This window comes from Jaculus jaculus, chromosome 10, assembly GCF_020740685.1.
Source record: "Jaculus jaculus isolate mJacJac1 chromosome 10, mJacJac1.mat.Y.cur, whole genome shotgun sequence".
NCBI lineage: Eukaryota > Metazoa > Chordata > Mammalia > Rodentia > Dipodidae > Jaculus > Jaculus jaculus.
In genome coordinates, this window is record NC_059111.1 from 23077351 (window position 1) to 23091507 (window position 14157).

Consider the following 14157-nt stretch of genomic DNA (forward strand, 5'->3'; position numbering starts at 1 on the left):
GTGCCGGGGTAGGAGGAGTGAGTGGCTGTTTGTCCATCCACACTGCCAGCTCTGTTGCCTGTGGGCAGGACTCCTGTGCCAGGCCCCGGTTGGGAATGGCCAAGATGAATCAGACATGGTCTTTGCCCACAGGGCTTGTGGGGGAGGTGACAAAAAAAGGGGGGGTGACAGCACTGAGTGATCAGAGCTTGGGTGGAGGTGGCTTGGGGCCTGGGTGGTCTATGAATCTGCATGGAGAGTATTCTTTGGGAGCAGGTGGGAGGAAGGTTGGAGGTAGGGCCATCAAGGATATAAGGGGTCTGGGGTGAATGACCCTCATTTCATTTACCAAGTGAGCCACTTGAGTGAGGTACTCTCGTATGGGAGGGTTGGTGGCATGCTTGGCACTGGGCTGATAGTGACGCCTCATTAGGAAAGCAGGCACATTTCTTTCTCTAAAGAGGACTAGGGACCAGTAACAATTGGAAGCAAATAGGTCAGGCTGTTGTCCTGGTGAGAGCCAGAGGTCCATTCCCTCCTTTTATTTTTCAATTTATTTATTAGAGATGTGGGCGGGGGAGAGAGAATGGGCATGCTGGGGTCTTCAGCCATTGCAAATGGATTCCAGAAGCACGCACCACCTTGTGTATCTGACTTACATGGGACCTGGAGAATCAAACCTGGGTCCTTAGGCTTTGCAGGCATGTGCCTTAACCACTAAGCCACCTCTCCAGCCCTGTTTGTTTGTTTGTTTGAGGTAGGGTATCACTCTAGCCCAAGCTGACCTGGAATTCACTCTGTAACCCCAGGCTGGCTTTCCACTCATAGCGATCCTCCTACCTCAGACTCCTCAGTGCTGAGATTAAAGGCACGTGGTACCACGTCTGCCTTTAATGCTTTCTTCGGGCATATGCATACATGCTTGGGAATCGTAGAGACTGGGGCATCTTCAGTGTGGCTGCAGCTCTGGCTGACGTCCCTGTGTGCCCTCCCCACCGGCTTTGAGGGAAAGGAGTAAGGCAAATGTAGCCTAGGGGCTCTCAAGCAAGTCGTAGGCCTGGCTGGCCTGGAACCAGGGGATTCCCCCCTCGTACGATGAGACCGGATGGAAGGCTGCTTGGGACAATGCCAGGGACGACTTACCTGCTCCGCTAAGCCTGGCTGTGTGACCATGAGCAGGTCCTATGACCACTCCATGCTTGGATTCCCTCACCTGCTAAATAAAATGATGACAGGTCTACGACAGAGGGTTGAGATGAGCCTGGAATGAGTCGGGGCAGCCAGGCACCAGAAGTCACAGCTCGGGGACAGCACAGTTAGCTGTCACCATGAAGGCAGTGTGGGGGAGGGGGTGCTCAGGGAGGGATTCCAGAAGTGAGGACACAGGGGCAGCAACTTGAAAGGTGACTAAAAGATGAGGCACAGAGGCAGGAGAGGCCACTCTGAGAACACAGCGATATTTGCTCAAGCAGAAGGGTGATGGCAATTTAGAAGCAGTCTGATAGAGTGGGCAAGTCCACCTTTGTTCTGAAAGCCTCTCTGTCCGAGTCTCACTGTTGTTGGTCTGGTGTGTCTCCTAGAATTTTTCCCATGCCTGTGTATATTGTTTTTAATTTAATTTAATTTGACTTAATTATTTGGCAGAGAGAGAGAGAGAGAGAGAGAGAGGCATTGTAAATGAACTCCAGATGCATGCAACACCATGTGCATCTGCCTTATGTAGGTCCTGGGGAATTGAACCTGGGTCCTTTGGCTTTGCAGGGAAGCGCGTTAACCGCTAAGCCATCTCTCCAGCCCTATGCATTTTTTTTTTTTAAAAAAGAAATGGGCTCATTCTGCGGCCGCCACTTTTCACTTGGCAGTGCTGGTGGGGACATGGGCATCTGTCAGTGTCACGGTCCAGATCAGCTGTGTTCTTTTTAATCGTTGCCTAATACTCCATTGTTTGGACATCATGTAACTTATGTAACCAGTCCCCTGGTTGATGGATATTTCCGATGTCTCCAGTTCTTCAGTCTTGCAAATAATGCTTCAGTGAACATCCTTGCGTATACATCTTGCTGACACACGTAGACATTTCCTCAGGATGGATTTCTAGAGTGAAGTTGCTGGGAGCGAGGGGCATGTGGTTGTTCAAATTTGATAGCTTCTGAAGGATTAGGCCAGCTTGTGCCCCATCCTTGGTATAGAGAATGTCCCTCCCTCCACCCCCCCATCCTCCACCCTAAACATTGTCGATCTTGTTAATTTTTACCAATCTAGAGAAATGCCTCGCTGTGGTTCCAGCATTCACTTTACGCCTCCCAATGAGACTGGGCGTCTTTCTACGCGGTTGTTGGCCATGAGAGCTTCCTCCTCTGTGGATCGACTGTTCTAGTCCTTTGCACGTTTCTCTTTTTCTTTCTGCCCTTTTTTTCCTTATTGATATAAAGAAGCTTTTAGTACATTAGGAATGGTAACACTTTCATCTGTTATGAGTGTTGGAAATGTTCTCCCTAGCCAGCCATTTGTCTTTTTAGCTTTGTGTATGGCATCTTTGGTCATACAGGGACCTTACATCTTGATTTAGTCACGTCCGTCAGGCTTTTCCACGGGGCCTCTGAGTTTCACGTCTGGCTTGGTGAGATTTCCTGGAAGGGCTTTTCAGTGGAGCAGGGAAGCAGTTGAACATGTGGCCAGGAAAGTTCTTTAGACTGTAGCTGAGACGCTCTTGACACATAGGGCTGGAGGGAGTTGAGGAGAAGACAAGTTTAAGGAATGTTCTGGAAATGGCTGTCAGTGGTGAGTGTGCGAGAGAGAGGGGGAAAAAGGGATACTTGGATGCTTGGCTTGAGGCTGTGTGGCCCATGCCACCTCTGCTCTGAGTTGGGGACAGGGCCAGAGAGGGGAATGCATGTGGTACACGTGAATGCACACGCGGCAGGGCACCGATTTATAGGCACATACCTGTTCACACGTGTGTGTATGTGTGTGTGTGTGTTCAGTGTACATGCTCGGGAGTTCTGGAAACTGGGCATCTGTGTCTGGCTTTACTGGGGAGATTATCTATATGTATCATGCCACATATATACAGTTGAACGCGCTCCCTCTCTCTCTCTCTCGTTCCTACTACTATCTGGTTTTCCAATAAGGTACTATACCCAGACATGTTAAGTAACTTGCTGAAGGTCACAGAGCTACAAAGTGATAGAAAGAATGAATTTTTAGGGTACTCTGATCCAACCACCTACACACAGCATTCCTGCCCCTGGCTTTCTGTTCGTTTCGGATGTGATCCGTCTGTTTCATCAGGAGCCTTAGGGACAATAGTGGAGCCAGCGCGCCTGGGCTTGACGTGCGGCACCGTTCCTCATAAGATACCTCATCTTCTGTACACCCATCCACACCCTGAAAGTGGCACAATCACAGTGCCCACTGGCTAGGGTGTTTGTGGGCAGCGTGAGTCAGAGTGTGAAAGGAGCTTCGTACTCCCGGGGGGGGGGGCGGTGCTGACTGGGTGCATCTGTGGTGACAGTGACGATGACAGCTCTGGCAACAGGTGCTTGCCCTTCGTGGAGACTCTGTTGCCTTCCCCTCCTCCAGCCCTCCACCGCGCCTCTGCTGCTTTTTTTCAGTTCCTCCATACACATTCTGTCACCATTGACCTCTGAACCTGTGTCCTCTGCCTCCAGTCCTCCTGAATCCTTGTGGAAAACGAAGCTTAATCCATCAGCAAAAGGCATTCAGAGAGGGCTGGGGGAAATGGCTTAACAGTTAAGGCGCATGCCTGTGGAGCCTAAGGACCCAGGTTCGATTCTCCAGGTCCCAAACCAACCAGATGCACATGATGGAGTTCGTTTGTAGTGGCTAGAGGCCTTGGGATGCCCATTCTTTCTCTCTCTCTGTCTCTCTCTCTCCCTCCCTCTCTCTGTGTCTCTTATGAATAAATAAAATTAAAATCTTTTTTTAAAAAAAAAAAGAGGAAGCCCATGAAGAGGAAGAGGAAGCAGTCCTCAGGCTTCTCTGCCCCACAAGCCTGTCTCATCATCCAGCATCACCGGCCTCTGAGAACCAGACACAAAGTCCACAGTGAAACCCTCCCTCCCGAGGGACGGAGCTCAGTTGCACTTGGGCTGAGCTGACCCCAGCCCGGCCATCCCTGATTCCTGACCCCGGGATGAGTCACTCTGGACGTCCCTGGCTAGGACATTCCCCATAGGAGGCGAAAGCAGAGCAAGCAGAGGGCCAGGCTCCTCGCAGACCTGAGCAGATCTGTACCCGGGAGGGGCCCCGGCTCTGCACCCAGGGAAAACTCCTGTTCTTGCAGAGACCACCCACCTTGCCATTGAGACTTGCCTGCCCACTTAAGGCAGGCCTCTCGGAAGACACGGCTGTCACCACTGCCTTAAATGCACCTTGTCTTCTGGTGCAAGAGCTCGGTCGCACTCCTTCCTTCTTCAAGGGAATGATGGTGGAGGTATGTCCTTTGGCTCTCCCTGCTGATCGGCCACACCCAGTTGCAGCCCCCACCCCACAGCTTCTGAGAGAAGATTTATGTCTTTGTGTGCACGTGTGTGAGATGGGTGTGGATGTTTGCATGTGTGGGTGTGCGTCAGATGTCTTCTTTAATCGCTTTTCACCTCACCTTTTGGGACAGAGCCTCACATGGAGCCGAGAACTCACCAAGTTGGCTAGACTAGCCATCCAGCCGGTTCTAGGGTTACTCCTGCCTCCTCCTCCCCAGCACTGGGATTGCAGGCACACACGGCCATCCCTGTGAGTGCTTTGGGTCCAAATTTAGGTTCCCATGCTTACCCGGCAGGCAGGCTCTGTGTCTACTGACCACCTCCCCAGACCACATGAGAGGACACTTCATGACCATTGCCTGGAAGCCCTGTCCCCCAAGATCCCAGATTCTCACTGAACCTGCCTTTGTCCCAGGGCTTTTTAAACCCCTATCTCTGCCGGGCATGGTGGTGCACACCTTCAGTCCCAGAACTCAAGAGGCAGAGGTAGGAGGATGGCTGAGAGTTCAAGGCCACCCTGAGACTACATAGTGAATTCCAGGTCAGCCTGGGCTAGATTGACCCTACCTCAAAAAAACTAATAAAAGAGTCGGGTGTGGTGGTGCATGCCTTTAATCCCAGCACTCGGGAGGCAGAGGTAGGAGGATCGCTGTGAGTTTGAGGCCACCCTGAGACTACATAGTGAATTCCAGGTCAGCCTGAGCCAGAGTGAGACCCTACCTCAAAAAACCAAAAAAAAAAAAAAAAAAAAAAACAAAACTAATAAAAGAAGGAGAAGGTGAGAGAGAGATGGGTGTAGAGAAGAAGGAGGAGGAGGAGAAAAGAGTATAAAACCCCACTCAGACTGGAAAGGAGAGATGGCTCAACAATTAAAGGCACATACTTACAAAGTCTGACAGCCTGGTTTCAATTCCCCAGGACCCATGTAAAGGCAGATGCACAAAGTGGTGCATGTATCTGGAGGTGATTTGCATTGGCAAGAGGCCCAGACATGCCCACAGTCATTCTCTCTTTCTTTCTCTCTCATGAATAAATAAAATATTAAAAAATAATAAGCCAGGTGTGATGGCACACACCTTTAATCCCAGCACTTGGGAGTTAGAGGTAGGATCACCGTGAGTTTGAGGCCATCCTGAGACTACATAGTGAATTCCAGGTCAGACTGAGCTAGAGTGAGACCGTACCTCGAAAAACCAAAATAATAATAATAATAATGCTAATAATAATATAATGATAATAATAATAATATTATTATAATGATAATAATAGGCCCCTCCACTATTCCAGAAATCCTGCAGGGCTCTGCACAAGTGATGCCACTACAGCTCTCTCTGGCGAAGTTCAAAGCCAGGTGGGCCTGTGGATGCAAAGACACACAAGAAAGTCCATATGTAGCCCTCATGGTCAGGACACAAAGCTTTCTAATGGCCTCAAAGGAGCTATATGACACCTGCTATTTGCGGAAGGGGGTATCACTTCTTAGTAAAAGTGAAGTGCAGGGTATTTGTAACATTAGTACCTTTCTCTCGGGCACCACCCGTGCACTGTTATCTTGGGAGAGTCTGCCTTTTTTCTCTGTTCTATTGTCCCACAGGAACACACGACATCCAAGGTGATAATTGCCCCAGGAAAGTGCCAGTGAGTTCAAAATCCAAGCCTTCACTCAGTAGCCTATGATCTTTATTTTTTTTTTAGCCTATGATCTTTTATTAAAAAATTTTTTGTTTATTTATTTGAGAGTGACAGACAGAGGGAGATGGGGGGGGGAGAGAGAGAGAGAGAGAGAGAGAGAGAATGAGCTTGCCAGGGCTTCCAGCCACTGCAAACGCACTGCAGATGCGTGCGCCCCCTTGTGCGTCTGGCTAACGTGGGTCCTGGGGAATTGATCCTCGAACTGGGGTCCTTAGGCTTCACAGGCAAGCACTAAACCACTAAGCCATCTCTCCAGCCCAGCCTATGATCTTTTACAGCCCTAAGACCCTATAGGATTTTCCTTTTCTCTTGAGCTCTACCTAGGGCAGGTAAGTTGGGGGACCTTGGGCCTTTCTGAGAGCTGGCTCAAGACCTTAGTCAAGGAGACAGCTCTGAAGCTACCTCTCTGCCTTTCAAAAGTCAGGTTCAGGGCTAAAGAGATGGCTTAGCAATTAAGGCACTTACCGGCAAAGCCAAAGGACTCAGGTTCAATTCCCCCATTCCCACATAAAGCTAGATGTACAAGGTGGCACATGCATCTGGAGTACATTTGCAGTGGCTAAAGGCCCTGCTATGTCCATTCTCTCTCTTCTATCTCTAATAAATAAATAATAATTATTATTATTATTTTTAGTTTTTCAAAGTACAGTCTCACTCTAGCCAAGGCTGACCTGGAATTCACTGTGTAACCTTGAGGTGGCCTCAAACTCACAGCGATCCTCCTACCTCTGCCTCCCAAGTGCTGGGATTAAAGGCGTGCACCGCTGCGCCTGGCTAAGTAGTTTTTTTTTTTTTTTTTTTTTTTAAGTCAGGTACAGGGCTTTGGATGTAACCAAGATCCTAACTGTCATGGAGATGCTTCATCTCCCCCTCCCTTCCCCATGCTGTGGTTTATTCTGCTTCTCTGGAAGACTGGGGAGCTCCCTTCTGATGGAGGGAACCCTGTAGGTGGGGCATTGGGACGATACCCCTGAAATCTTGGTTGCTTAGACTCCATATGGAACCTACCCAGAAAGTCATCCACGTACCTTCTCACAAGGAATTCAGTGCCACCCCATGGTCCCGCAACCCGTGCTGTGCCAGCCAGAACATCTGGAACGCCGTATTTAAGGCTCAGCGCTCCCTGCTTCTCACCGTTCCTGTAGCACTCGCTCCAGGCCCGGGATGGGGAGTGGGGGGAGCTTGGCCCCTTACAACCTCTCGGGGATCAGTTGCCAGAAGCTTCACCTCATCACCCTGTAACCCCAGTACAGAGACATGTGGGTTTTGGTCACCATGCAGAGAGGGACAAGGGTAGCATTTGCACAGTGGCACCGTGCTTTGGTCTGACAAGGTCACACGTCATTCCATTCAGAGCACTGTGGCCTGAGCATGCAGAGTGGGGAGATGTTTGAGGAGTCAGGGAGCGAGAACACGCTCTGGTCCAAACGCCGCTGTCAGAGCAAGAAGGGCCAAAGGTTTCTTGTTCACTCTTCCCATGCAAGGTGACCGAGTGGCTGTTGTGGACTAATTATTGTCCTAATTACGACAATAGACTCTGACTGACTGGGATCCAAGTTTGGCTCTATGACCTCCCACCTTAAAAAAACAAACAAAAAAAAAAAACCCTTAAGACCTAGAATTTCGGGGTTTTTTTTAAGCCTTTAAAAAAAAAAATTGTGTGAGTGTGTGTGCATGCATGCACATGAATCAGGCTCTCTTGTCACTGCAGAGAAACTCCAGATGCTTGCAACACTTGCATCTGGCTTTATGTGGGTGCTAGGATTGAACCCAGGCAGGCAGGCTTTGCAAGCAAATGCCTTTAACTACCTGAGCCATCTCCCAGCTCTGTGCTACCCCTTGTTAGTTGTGTGACCTTGAACCTAGGTCCTCCTATTTGCCTCAGTTTTCTCCTCTGTAAAATAGGAATATGGGAGGACTCAGCATGCAGCTCAATGCTAGAGTGTTTGTCTAGCATATCCAAGGCCCTGGGTTCCATACCCAACATCAACAAATAAATGGGACTATTGGAATAGTGACAGAATCTGTCTCTCTTATGATACTTGGGAGGACTCAGTTAATATTCCTACAGAGTTTTTATTTCATTAACTGTGTTCTTCATTGCTAGTAATTCTGACTGGTTTTTCTTTATTGTTTCTGTTTCCTTATTTATGTCTTGTATTGACTTCTTTATTTCATTAAATTGGTGTCCTGTGTCTTCTTTGATTCCTTTGATTTCCTCTTCCATTCCTTTGATTTCTTCTTTGAACATATTTACAATCATTCTTTTGAAATCATTCTCAGGCATTTCCTCTAACTCATTCTCACTGGAGGTCATTTCTGATGCATTAATACTTTTTGGTGGATTTATATTGTCTTGATTTTTGGTGCTTCTTGTGTTATAATGTATATATTTTTGCATCTTGGATTAAGTTAATGCTTGGATTTTCTAGTTAGCTGGGTATTCTTAGCTGTATCAATCGATCTGATGTTATATTTCTTCAGGGTAGGAGCTTAAGGTGTTAGGTGTGGCTCTTAAGACTCTCAGAGTATCTATAAAAGTGTTCCTAGATGTTGAGTTTGCCTGCTATGGGAGTATTCAAGTAGGCTGAGTGGAACAAAATACAGATAGATTCTAAAATATAACTAAACAATGTACACATTCAATGAAAAACAGCACCGAGTATTTATACAAGAATAGGTATTGTAACAACCAGATCCTCTATCAACAAAGAGGTTAAGATTTCTGGTCTGTTGAGAGTTCCAAGTCAGCTTGTGACCAAGTGAGACCCTTCCCTGGTGCAAACCCAGTTACCTTTTTGGATGATTTTGGTCTCAGTTATGCTGCACTCTGCTTGCATCCCTCTTTGGTGCCCTGTGGGTTCAAGTAGGCTGGCTGGATCACTGGACCACTGTTCTGTTTTCTGGAGCTGGGCACTGGCTTTCCTGTGGGGCAAGCCGAGCCTGGCAGCTGTGGCCCCACAGACCTGGCACAGTCGCTGCCGGAGCCACTTCGGCCGGCCTGTGCGGGCTCTGGATCTCTCCTACTTCTCTGCTACTGTTTTAATTGCCTATATACCTCACCTTTTAGTAAAAGTGTGTATTTTGCTGGGTTTTCTTTGGCTTTTTCTCCCCTAGGCTGCTTTGGCGTGGTTCCTACACCACCATCTTAACTGGAAGTTCCAGAGTCAGTTAATATTTTTGAAGTGTTCAGAACAGTTCTATGAAGGGCTTCAAGAATGCTAGCTGCCACCATCCCGTACGACGTACTGATGGGGAAGATGGGAAACAAACGCAAATAATTAAACAAAGATGAGAGTTTTCTATAGGAAGAATACTAAAAAAAAAAAATAAATAAGGCTCATTAAGAGAGGCCACCATTAATCATTAAGGAAGCACAAGTTACAACCCCAGTGAGCACCACTATATATTGTTATACTGGGTCTTAAAAAAAATTGACAGTATGCGACTGGGGTACAGCTCAGCGGTAGAGCACTTGCCTAGCATGTGTGAGGTCCCGGGTTCAATCCCCAGTACAACAACAACAAAAAGGGAACAATCTGAAGTGTTGGGGAGGATGTAGGGTGATAGGACCTCGCAAGAGTTGCTAATGAGAATGCAGAATGGAATAGCTACTTTGGCAAATGGTCATGGCAGCTTCTTATAAAGAAAGCTTGCTGGGCTGGAAGATGACTCAGTGGTTAAAGGCACTTGTTTGCAAAGCCTGCCTGCCTGGGTTCAATTTCTCCAGTGGCCATGTAAAGCTAGATACAAAAAAAGTGGCACAAGCATCTGACCTTCATTGGTAGTGCCAGATGACCCTGGCATGCCCCACCACCGCACACATTCAAATAAATAAAAATTTTAAAAGGGGGTGCTGGAGAGATGGCTTAGTGGTTAAGACGCCTGCCCTCAATGCCCAAGAACCCAGGTTCAATTCCCCAGAACCCATGTAAGCCAGATACAATGGTGGTGCATGCGTCTATAGTTCGTTTGCAGCTCCTAGAGACCCTGGTGTGCCCATTCTCTCTATATATACCTATCTCATAACTAAATTAAATTAATTTAATAAAAAGAAGAAGAAATCTGGGCTGGAGAGATGGCTGTGTGGTTAAAGGTGCTTACTTTCAAAGACTTCCAGTCTGAGTGCGATTCCTCAGGATCCACATAAAGCCAGATGCACAAAGTGGTGAATACATCTGGAGTTCATTTGCAGTGGCAGCAGACCCTGGTGTACCCATCCTATCTTTCTATCTCTGTCTCTCAAATAAGTAATAAAAATACTTAAACTTTGCAGCCTCTTTTATCCCAGTAGAGGATTGCTGTGAGTTTGAGGCCAGCCTGAGACTACATAGTGAATTCCTGGTCAGCCTGGGCTAAAGTGATACCCTACCTCAAAAAAAAAAAAAAAGGAAAGTAAGATTGCCGTACAACTATAGCTAAGGTACTTACAAAGAAAGAGAACATCTTTCATGCGAAAACCTGCCTGTGGATACTTATAATGACATTATTCATAATCTCCCCAAATCAGTAACGGCACAAGTGCTCTTTAACTGGTGAGTGGATAAATAATGGAATACTACTCAGAAAAAAAAAATAAATAAAAAGAATAAGAGTCCGATATAAGACAACACAGATAAATCTCAAGGGAGATTTGTGCTAAGTGAACACAGCTAGACTTGACTCTACCTATGGATGACTACTTGTAGACGCAGGGACAGAAACAGGTCCGTGGCTGCCAGAGGTCGGAGGGATGTTGGCTACAAAAGGACGGGCTATGGAGACTTGAGGTGGACTCATCCTCCGCCTTGATTGTGGTGGTTGGCGACGTGGCTATATGCGGTTGTCAAGACTCACGGGACCATAGACGTGTGCGCTAGAAAGGGTAAACTGTACTGCAGGTTAATTACACCTCAGTTACCACACCTGAGAGAAAGTTACTCCTTGGAGCTGTTGAAACAAGAAGACCAGATGACGCAGCATTGGGGCAGGGCAGTGCGTCTAGGAGGACCCCACACTCTCCTTCTTACTTTGTGGTCAGGCAGTGCCTGGGTGAGGAGGAGCCAAGCAGAGGTGTCAAGTCAACCTGGGCTGAGGGAGGAGAAGGACGTGGCCCGTGGACGGGGCACTGGGTACAGTGTGTGCCACTTGGGGATAGGCAAGGTGACTAAGGCTCCAGTGTGGGTGGGAGGGGAGGGAGGGAGGAAGCAGAATCTTGGAGCGTGACCGCATGGGGAGAACGGGTCCCCGAGGAGTGGTGCCATCCAGTCACAGGCTGACAGGCTGAGAGGCGAAAGGATTTGGTGGGGGAGTCGGGAGAGCTGCTGATCACATCGTGGGAGGTTAGAACTCAGGCATCCTTGGTACTGAGGTTGAGGACACATAAGTGAGCTTCCAGCAGACAGGAGACAGACTCAATGGGAAACGTGGAACTCTGAGGGAGAATTAGAGGGGAGGGTCCTTCCTGTGCTCATGAGTGTGAATGAAAGCTGCAGGGACCCTGGGGGAGAGGCTTGCCTCGTTCATGATCACGAGGACCTGCGTTAGACCTCCCCACCCCCATGCCCGTGTAAAAGTGTCAGGCCTGGTGGCGCACACCTGGAAGCCCATTGCTGGGGTAGCAGAGACAAGCAGATCCCTCGTGTGCTCCCTGGCCAACTTCTCTAACCTAATTGGTGAGCTCCAGGACAATGAAGAGACCATTTCTCAAAAAAAAGAAAGGTGGAGCCGGGCGTGGCGGCGCACGCCTTTAACCCCAGCACTCGGGAGGCAGAGGTGGGAGGATCGCTGTGAATTCAAGGCCACCCTGAGACTACAGAGTGAATTCCAGGTCAGCCTGGGCTAGAGTGAGACCCTACTTCAAAAAAAAAAAAGAAAAGAAAAGAAAAGAAAAAAGAAAAAAGGAAAGGTAGATGTCATGTCCCAAGATTGTTTTCTGGTCTTCACATGCACGGACACACATGTGCACCTGCACACACATGAATGTGCACAAATGTGCATGCACGGGAGGGGGGGGAGACAGTAGGGGGCAAAAAGGGGCTTGGACAGGGAATTCCTACTCCTGGACTGTGGTCACACAGGGCGAGCCACTCAAAAGCCCTAGTGAATGGGTAGGGAGGCTGGTGCCTGGATGCCCGTGCTGTGGTGGGAAGCAGTGCTGAGCCCCGTGGGCTGAGACCCCCCACCCCAGGCAGTGGCATTCTAACCTCCCTGCTCCTCCCTACAGTGCATGCGGGAACTTCGACCGACAGGCTGCTGCTTCCCTGGCCCCCAGACGCCCCTCTCTTTACCTCCCGACGCCATCTGACCCAGGTAGGGGGAGTGAGAAGCAAGCTTACCATGTCTATGCCTGTGGCACTATGGGGTTCGAGGACTCAGTGTGAGGACCAGGGCCCCTTACCCAGGGCGGTCCCCCTCTGAGTGAACCCCTACCAAAGACCATAATGGGGGACCAGGTATGAAGTTTGAAACCCCCTGGCAGCAGCCCTCACTCAGAGAAGCCCAGCTTGGCTCTCACGGGCTGTCTGGTTGCTCATCAACACACCTGCCAAGTACCGGGCTGTAGGAGGCTCTGCCTTGACTGTTCCTCTCCACTGTTGTTACTTGGGCTTTTGGCTGCCTGCTACAAGGCACCATTGTGCCGACAATTCTTAGCCCGCAAGTTCCCAGCTCTCTGAGGGACTGCTCCTCCTGGATGGGGGCCCGGCCCACAGGAAACAGCCTGTCTCCACTGTTGATCCCCACCCTGGCCATCCTCACGGAAGGCTTTCTGTTTGCTGTCACGTTCTCCAACGATAGGCGAGAGGTGAGGTTGCCAGAAAAAGTACAGATGCCCAGTTGAATTTCAGTCTCAGACACACAACAAGTAATTATGCAGTATAAACACAACTCGAATATTGCACAGCATATACAATTTTATTTGCTGAATCAGGCAGTCACATGGGGGCTGACCACGCCTCCCTCTTCAGCAATCAGGCCTCCCTGCTGGGATCCCTGGTTCCACTGCCAACTTCCTCCGGTGCCCATGGCAGAGATTCTGTGGCAATGGGCAATCCTGCCTGCTCAGGCCACACACCTCAGCCACGCAGGCTGTCCCTGGGGCAGAGTCCTGAGGCTGGGGCAGCAGTCCTGTCCCCGAGGAGTGCTTTAAGGTTTCCTGGGCTTCCCTCTCTGACTTCTGACAGCAGAGCCAGGCTGAGGAGGTCACGGGGCAGGGTGCGCAGAGCGGGAGAACAACTGGGCCCATGTGCCTGTGAAAAGAGCTGTGAGCCAGGCGAGGAGCTGTGAAGGGAATCGAGAATAGAAGTCTGTTTCTTGGCCTTAGAACCTGCAGTGCGTGGCTTGCCAGGTTGGGGAGAAGGGCCCAAGGCGGGGCAGGGGGCGTAGGGGAGGTAGGCCATCTGATGGGAGGTTTTAGAATGTCCTACTTCTCATTCTTTAACACGTGGAAGACTCAAGAGATGTTTGTCCTAAGTGAGGTCATTTTCCGATTATTACGGTAATAAGTCTCCTGCCCAGCTATGTACCTGGAAGGATTTAGAAATTTCAATCTGAGCCCTTCCCACAATCCTTTCCTCCCAAGGGCTAAATAACCACTGCTAAGGATTTGATGTATGTCCTTCCAGACTTTCCCCTGTGTGTTTACAAACATATTTTAAAAGGAAAAATGTGATATCATACTAGTTGTACCAATCTGTCACTTTTTTTTTTTCCACTGAATACAATGTCATGTGGACCACCCCCAGGTCTATCCATGAGCTCTTCCCTGTCCATTTATATTTGTGTGGATGGTCTGTAAATCCCTCATCAATTTTTAATCCTGACGGGGCCCATTTAGGTGGTTTCCCGCATTTGACTATTTATAAACCTCACTCAAAGAACACTGAGTCTGTGTGTACCTGCAGCGTGGGTCCTTCGGGATCTTTCCGGAAGTGGTCTGCCTGGGTCAGAGGACACACATATTTCCCCATTTGATCTATTCTCTTCAGCAGATCAACTTTCA

The 14157-nt window shown here is 49.0% G+C and overlaps 1 protein-coding gene across 2 annotated transcripts in view; it reads left to right on the forward strand.

Annotated features, from left to right (window-relative positions):
- Window positions 1–14157, forward strand: part of Lingo1 (leucine rich repeat and Ig domain containing 1) — a 230457-nt gene that overhangs the window by 152936 nt on the left and 63364 nt on the right. The window contains exon 4 of one of the 2 annotated variants that reach the window (XM_045160864.1): window positions 12382–12467. The exons of the other annotated variant lie outside the window; for it this stretch is intronic. The gene's annotated coding sequence lies outside the window, so the exon portion shown is untranslated. The remainder of the gene's footprint in view (window positions 1–12381; window positions 12468–14157) is intronic. 2 annotated transcript variants of the gene reach the window in all.